This window comes from Ascaphus truei, chromosome 4 (assembly GCF_040206685.1).
Source record: "Ascaphus truei isolate aAscTru1 chromosome 4, aAscTru1.hap1, whole genome shotgun sequence".
NCBI lineage: Eukaryota > Metazoa > Chordata > Amphibia > Anura > Ascaphidae > Ascaphus > Ascaphus truei.
The window spans coordinates 114,994,736-115,002,906 of NC_134486.1; the positions used below are offsets into that span (position 1 = coordinate 114,994,736).

General features: G+C 47.4%; 1 protein-coding gene across 3 annotated transcripts in view; it reads left to right on the forward strand.

The window, feature by feature from the left end:
* Window positions 1-226: 226 nt before the first annotated feature.
* LOC142493050 (interferon-induced, double-stranded RNA-activated protein kinase-like) overlaps window positions 227-8,171 on the forward strand; it is a 129,344-nt gene continuing 121,399 nt past the window's right edge. For 2 of the 3 annotated variants that reach the window (XR_012800968.1, XM_075596485.1), the window contains exon 1: window positions 227-363. The gene's annotated coding sequence lies outside the window, so the exon portion shown is untranslated. The remainder of the gene's footprint in view (window positions 364-8,171) is intronic. The other variant, XM_075596486.1, reaches the window with a different exon arrangement.

Sequence of the window (8,171 nt, forward strand, 5' to 3'; positions counted from 1 at the left end):
CTTCTCAGATCAGTTGCGATTCCGCTGGCGATTACATCACAGAACGACTGGAAACGAAACTCAACATCTCTCAGCACTCGTGTTGCCTCAAACGGATCCCGCCCACCTAATGAGTTGAGCCAATCGGCATGTCGCTGCCTTGACACATTTGCTGCAGCGATTGGTTCAAAGTCGGCTACGGTGGGTGTGCGCGGGATGTCACGCGAGGGGCGGAACTAATGGTACAGGGGAATCGAAACTTCATAGAGCACAGGACAGCACCTGGCGGAGTGACAGCTCGTAGAGCACAGGACCGCGACAGGTGACCTGCGATCTCTGTGCCACAAACCGGAGCGGAGGTCAGGGGAGCCCGGGAACCCCGGGGTGAGTTCTCTCATATCCCCCGTGCCTGGATAGCGGGACCCTCAGTGTTACTGTGACAGGGCAGCGGGGACACTCAGTGTTACTGTGACAGGGCAGCGGGGACACTCAGTGTTACTGTGACAGGGCAGCGGGGACCCTCAGTGTTACTGTGACAGGGCAGCGGGGACCCTCAGTGTTACTGTGACAGGGCAGCGGGGACACTCAGTGTCACTGTGACAGGACAGCGGGACCCTTAGTGTTACTGTGACAGGGCAGCGGGGACACTCAGTGTTACTGTGACAGGGCAGCGGGGTCACACAGTGTTACTGTGACAGGGCAGCGGGGGTCACGCAGTGTTACTGTGACAGGGCAGCGGGGACCCTCAGTGTTACTGTGACAGGGCAGCGGGGACACTCAGTGTCACTGTGACAGGACAGCGGGGACACTCAGTGTCACTGTGACAGGACAGCGGGGACACTCAGTGTCACTGTGACAGGGCAGCGGGGACCCTCAGTGTTACTGTGACAGGGCAGCGGGGGTCACGCAGTGTTACTGTGAAAGGGCAGCGGGGACCCTCAGTGTCACTGTGACAGGGCAGCGAGGACCCTCAGTGTCACTGTGACAGGGCAGCGGGGACCCTCAGTGTTACTGTGACAGGGCAGCGGGGACACTCAGTGTTACTGTGACAGGGCAGCGGGGACACTCAGTGTTACTGTGACAGGGCAGCGGGGACACTCAGTGTTACTGTGACAGGGCAGCGGGACCCTTAGTGTTACTGTGACAGGACAGCGGGGACCCTCAGTGTTACTGTGACAGGGCAGCGGGGACACTCAGTGTTACTGTGACAGGGCAGCGGGGACACTCAATGTTACTGTGACAGGGCAGCGGGGACACAGTGTAACTGTGACAGGGCAGCGGGGACACTTGGTGTCACTGTGACAGGGCAGCGGGGACTGTGTCACTGACAGGACAGCTGGGACACTCAGTGTTATTGTGACAAGGTGGTGGGAACACTATGTTAAAGCTGCAGTTCAAGCTCCTTTTTTTTTTTTACTTCAATAGTTTCATGTGGGCAATCTCTACTTGCCTAAAGAACTGCATAGCTGCCAGTCAATTCGTTCTCCATCTATTGATTGGCAAAGTTTGGCGCCATCTTAAAATCTGGGGAATGTAAATGGTTGCTATAGGAATAAGCATGCTTGTTAAAATAGAAAGAAAATTGGTCTTTCAAAGTTTTTTTTTTTTTTTTTAAACAGAAAATGCTAAAAGTATTTTTTCTTACTCCAGAACTGATTTATTAAAAAAAAAAACACACATGCAGGATATTCCTTGAACTGCAGCTTTAATATGAGGGCTCAAGGAAGGGAGTTGCTGGCACTGCTGGACTATCCCCCATCATCCCTCATCTGTGGCCATGAATCACAACTTTGAGCAGCGCCCTCGCAGCGCCCTCGCAGCGCCCTCGCAGCACAGGAGTAAAGTTTCTATCAGGGCCCCCCCACTCATGTGTCGGCGACCTTGCGAGAACCCCCGTTTTCTCTTACACAACCCCCCCTTTTTCACACCACCACGCTCTCACCCCCATCATCCCTTCCTCCCCCTTCAAACTTTCCTCCCCCATGTATGTCACCCCCATCCCCAGCCCATAGAGAGCGCCGATGCGGCCGATGCATGGTGAGATAAATTTTTATGAATTTGCCGGGTCACGTGCGCTGTTCAGCCAATGAGGGCGAACGCTCACGTGATGTCACGGGCACGCCCCCCCCCCCCCGGCACGCCATCGAAATGCCCCCCATTGCACAACCCTGCAGGCCACGGATCGCTGCAGGTACAGGTGCGCTCAACGTCACGCGCTCGTAAGGTTTCCAGGTGTACAGTATTGAGCTGGACTGTCCTGTATTTGAACACTGTCCAGTAAAAATTAGAGGTAATACTGGACATGTACTTGTCCAGTATTATCTCTATTTTCATAGTGATCTGACCGGCTTGGTCCCCGGGATTTTCACGAGCAGGGCTGTTGTTGGGGGCTGGGCAGCTTCCTCCATCCTGATTGGCTGCATTACCCAGCAGTAGCCAATCAGGACATGGTGTCAGGAGCCTGGGGGTGGGGCCAAAGACGAGGAAACCACATGGCGTGGTTAGGAGGTGTGTCTCGAGTGTCACACCTTTCACCATTGTGTCCAGTTTTTTGGGAGATGCCACCTGGCAACCGTACGTGCTCGGTCGCGATCGCCTACGTCTACTATGGACCTGGCCTTAGGCCGGGCCTATAGTGTAGACTGAATATTCTCTCTCAGGTACAGGGGATGTTGACTCAGTTCCCCACCCTACTATATACATATGTAGAAGTAAAGAGGGGTTGGGTGATTGCAGTGGAGCATTTTAAGAGGCCCATGTTCCCTTTCATGCTTCACATTATACAGGGACACTTCACCCAGCTTCTATCACATATATGTATGTCTTTATTTATATAGTGCCATTAGTGTACTCAGCGCTTCACATTAGTACTACATGTGACAATCATATAAATAAGAAATACAAATAACAGATCATGGGAATAAGTGCTTCAGACATAAAAGTAACATTGTAGAAGAGAAGTCCCTGCTCCGAAGAGCTCACAATCTAATTGGTGGGAAAACGTACAAAGACAGTAGGAGGGCATTCAGGTACGTGCGTCTGCCAGGGGCCAAGCTTTATGTATTGTGTATAGTATTCGCTACTCATTTGCTACTTTAAGCAAGTGTGTCTTAAGGCGGGTCTTAAAGGTGGATAGAGAGGTTACTAGTCGGGTACTGAGGGGAAGGGCATTCCAGAGGTGCGGGGCAGAAAGTGAGAAAGGTTTAAGGCGGGAGAGGGCTTTAGATACAAAGGGGGTAGAGAGAAGACATCCTTGAGCAGAACGGGATGGTGCATAGCGAGACATTATGGCTGAGATGTAAGTAGGAGCAGAAGAGTGTAAAGCTTTAAAAGTGAGGAGAATAGAGTGCGAGATGCGTAATTTGATAGGAAGCCAGGAGAGCGATTTCAGCAGGGGAGACGCCGAGACAGATTTCGGAAATAGTTCAGTGATTCTGGCAGCAGTGTTTAGGATAGATTGTAGGGGAGACAGGTGAGAAGCAGGAAGGCCGGACAGCAGGAGGTTACAGTAATCGAGACGGGAGAGAATGAGGGCCTGAGTCAGAGTTTTAGCAGTCGAGCAACAGTGGAAAGGGCGTATCTATGTTATATTGTGGAGGGAAAAGCGACAGGTTTTATATATGTTTTGAATGTGAGGGACGAATGTGAGAGAGGAGTCGAGTGTGACCCCTAGGCAGCGTGCTTGGGCTACTTGGTGAACGATGGTACTTCCAACAGAAATGTGGAAGGAGGTAGTAGGGACAGGTTTGTTAGGAAGTATAAGGAGTTCTGTTTTTGCCATGTTAAGTTTCTGTCGGCGGATGGCCATCCAGGATGATATTCCAGAGAGACATTCAGAAACTTTGGTCTGTATATAGCAGGTGTACATATTGTTTTGGTTTCCATCGATTAACAATTTAGTTTGCCTGGTATTATTACATTTCAAATGAGGACCCAGTCTACAACATCTAGTTCTTGGTCCTGCATTCGTTTATCATAGCGGCCTTTGTTCCCTCTGTTGGCAAACTGATGCCTCAGCAGCGAGTCAATAGGCTTCATGTAACTACTCTTTAAGTCTTTGTGCATACTGCATATATGTCGTGGGCAATGACACATCGGCAGACACACCGGAACATAGATCCACAGGCAATCTGGCTTCACGTCCAAACATAAAATAGTACGGGGATCACCTTGTGGCTTTATTATGGTACAGTTGTGTATGTGAGTGTGTGTGTATGTTAATTTATCTATAAATACCCCCTCAATTCTCTCGCCATACGTACATATCTATGTATGTACGTTCCTCTCTGTCTCTAATCAGTTATAAAAAGATCAACTCACGCTCCCCCTGCTCATTATACCCGCTGGCGAGACTTACCAGCGGTGTGGTGCAGTGTTTCCTGGCATTCTCCTGCGTCTCCCCCTTCAACTCCCGGCATTCTCCTGCAACTTCCGTCAAAATGGCTGCGCGGCGTCAAATGTTGAGATGTCACATAGCGTCCCGTTCTCAGAACATCCAGGGGGAGCATATAATGGGTTGAGAAAACAAAACAAGATACACAAATATAAGTGCAGACGTAATGCAATCAGTGAATAAATGTGGCAGTGTCTTGGCTCATATAGCTGTACTACTCACAGGACTAAAGTGTATATATAAGCAGTTGGCAAATAGGGTTGCCACCCTTGATGGTATAAAGGCACCGGACCCCTTATCGATACTCCGTCAGCATAAACCGCATGTATAAAGAGAGAGAAAACTACATAGTGCGATCAATAATATAAACTTTATAAAAAATGAATGGGTAAAAAATGCGCACTTACAATGTGCTAATATAATAAAAGCATTGGTCACAAATTGTGAGTAGGAGTTGTCCCGAGCAGCTCACCGCCTCCCTGGGTCATCAGGCTGAATGCCACGGCACTGTATCCACGATCGGAGCCTCCCTCTGTGCGCCCGTCTGATCCTCTGACGTCACGGCTGCAGGTTAGGTTCAGCTACGGGTCGCCTCCAAGACCAAAATAGGTCTGCTGGTTTCCTCTACGCGTTTCGCCCAGCACCAGAAACTGTTCACGGCTTCGTCAGGTTCTCCTGAGCTGTGGGTTTTTTGGTCATCACTTATATTTATTTTATCATTTACACCATTATTATTATTTATTCACTTCATATATAGCTGTTCGCGCCTTTTTGTTCACCTATTTACACAAGTACATAGCGTCCCGTTGTCATGGCAACACGGCGTCATGGCAGCGGCCATTTTCACGGAAGTTGCAGGAGAATGCCGGGAGTTGAAGGGGGAGACGCTGCACCACACTGCTGACAAGTCTGGCCAGCGGGTAAAATGCATTTGCCCCAGGCGAGTGCATTTGTCGAGCCCTGTATATATTGGTGAAGTACCGGGCAATTACCCGGCACTTTTTCAGATACCCGGCACCAGGGTGCTGGAACCTGCGCAGGGTAATTTGCATTCTGTTCCCTCGGTCCTCCTCTTGGAGAACGGCAGGAGCAGAACATAGAACACAGAGCACTTACCTGCAGCCGGCGGCAGAGGGTGAGGAGGACCGTGGCGACACCGTGGGAACAGCACAGACATCCTGGAGGGGCGGTGGCAGCAGAGGACGTTCTTGTTAAGCCGGTGGGAGCAGCAGAACATATCACAGCTGATGTCGTTGGGAACCATGTGACTTGAGAAGGAGCGTTACTAATGGACAGCCAGCTCCTCCCCGGCTGTCCAATGGTAATGTTTCTGCTCCGGTCTCATGGTTCCCCAGGCTCCCATCGGCAACAGGTGTGATGTGTTCTGCTGCTCCCACCGGCCCAACAAGGATCTTCTCTGCTGCCACCGCCCCCAGGATGTCTTCCGCTGCTCCCACGATGTCGCCGTGGTCCTCCTCACCCTCCGCAGCAGTGTTCTTCACCCTCCGCTGCCGGCCACAGGTAAGTGTCCGGCATCATTTCGAATTTACCCCGGTTAGAGGACTCGGATATGGATATATATCTCTTTATCCCTATATCTCACATTACATGCTCAATAACAATACACTCGCACAACTTAGGCCGCGCTTATAGTGCGCGCGACGGGTGACGTCACCCATCGCCGTCAGCGAAAGTTGTAATTCGCTTTGCGGCGACGTCGCGGGCGACCAGGTCATTGATTGGTTCAGAGGCTGTCACATGGCGACAGCCTCTGAAAAATAAAATTTGACTGGCTTCCAAATTTCGCATCGCGGTGGCAATACATTTGTTTTCAGGCGATGTCGCCGTCACTATAAGCGCAGCCTTATCTTTTATACGTAGCCCCCTGAATGGTTTGAGTTGGGTACAGTAGCGGCAGCTTTTATTTGAACTAATGCCAGCGGCATGCCGGGATCTACTCCGGCTGCCGGCAGTCAAGACCGCGCGCCGCCGCGTTTCCTACACGCACCCCCCCTCCACTTCGCGCGCATTTTATCCCCCCTTCCCGACCCCGAACCCGGCTCCTGCTCTGCCCCTCTGCTTCCCCGCACCCCCGCTTACCTCACTTTAAACTCCAGCGGTATCGGGGAAGCCCGGGGAAGCCGGGCGCGCACGTGACTGTGACGTCACAGTGCGCCGCAACAAGCCGCGTCTCCACGCTTCCCGCACGCATCCTGCCGTGCGGGAAGTGTTCAAATAAAAGCTGCCGCTACTGTATGTGAGAAGATGTAATTTATCGAATAAAGTCACTGCGTAATAAGTAGTTATTCAAGTGCATTTGGAATTTGTAGCATAAAGTTTACACCCTGCATGAGGATGATGCTTTAAACCATTATTAATTTTAAAAACAGTGACTATTTCTTAGTTGGGCCCTTAAATGCTTGTGCATATTTATTGAGTCGTTCATACAATATTTTATGTGACATTTGCTTGGTAAATATTTTTTCACCATTCGGAAAACATTCCCAGCATGTCGGAAAATATTCATAATTTATGGGTGGAAGTTGATCTGTGATTAAGATACTGGCGTTTGGAGATTTTCGGGCAAAGACTGCAATTTTATCACATTCGTGCACAATTCCGAATTTTATCATCGTCTCTAAATATTACATTTGAATTCCACAAAGATGACAGTGAGTGCTATACAGAGACACAACGTGCAGTAGCTGTTGTAACAGTAGATTGTTCAAACATGGTCTCTTTGTACTTAAGAGTACCATATGTAATTGAGATAAGCAATAATAATTTCTCCTTTTGGGGGTTGTTATGCATATTAAAGTACTAAGTATATGTTTAAATCCAGTATATATTTTGGAGTTCATATTACGAACAGATTTAAAAAACAAAAGCCACCTTCTGGCTACACAGCATCTAGGGCTTTCATTCATTATATTTTTATTGTTGCTCTTTTTTCTGTGTTTACTTGGGTTTGTGTAGATATTGTTTTTTTTCAGTCATTTGTATTATCATGTGTTGCTGATCGGCCGATCTCCATTGCATTTCCAGGGGAAATTTTTTTTCTCTGGATTTGCATTATCATACCTATGTATTTTGCATGTTACATATTTTGGGTCTCCACATTTTTATTGTGTATTCATTGGTTCAGCAATGTTCATTTAGTATGTGTTTAGGTATATTTTAATATTATTTTTGTGTTTTGTATTGCTAATAAAATCCATTTTGTATTTTTCGTGTGCTTTATATATATACTGTATATATATAGAGGGTTTGTTGAAAGCACACGAAAAATACAAAATGGATTATTAAGGTTATGGTGGGTAAAAAAAGTGACAAAAACCCTCCACAGTAAAGCATAAAGCAACTGTAAATATTACTGTATGTTCATTTGCATGTCTTAAACAGGTCTGCAACCCTGTCTTTCCCCATTATCTCCCAGCATACAGCGCTTCCACTGCAGCAAGGGATTCTGGGAAATTATATATATATATATATATATATATATATACAGTATATATATATGCAAATATAACTGTATGCTCATCTGCATGTATATATATATATATATATATATATATATATATATATATATATATATATATATATATATATATATATATATATATATATATATATATATATATATATATATATATATATATATTATATATATATATATATATAATTTCCCAGAATCCCTTGCTGCAGTGGAAGCGCAGTATGCTGGGAGATAATGGGGAAAGACAGGGTTGCAGACCTGTTTAAGACATGCAAATGAACATACAGTAATATTTACAGTTGC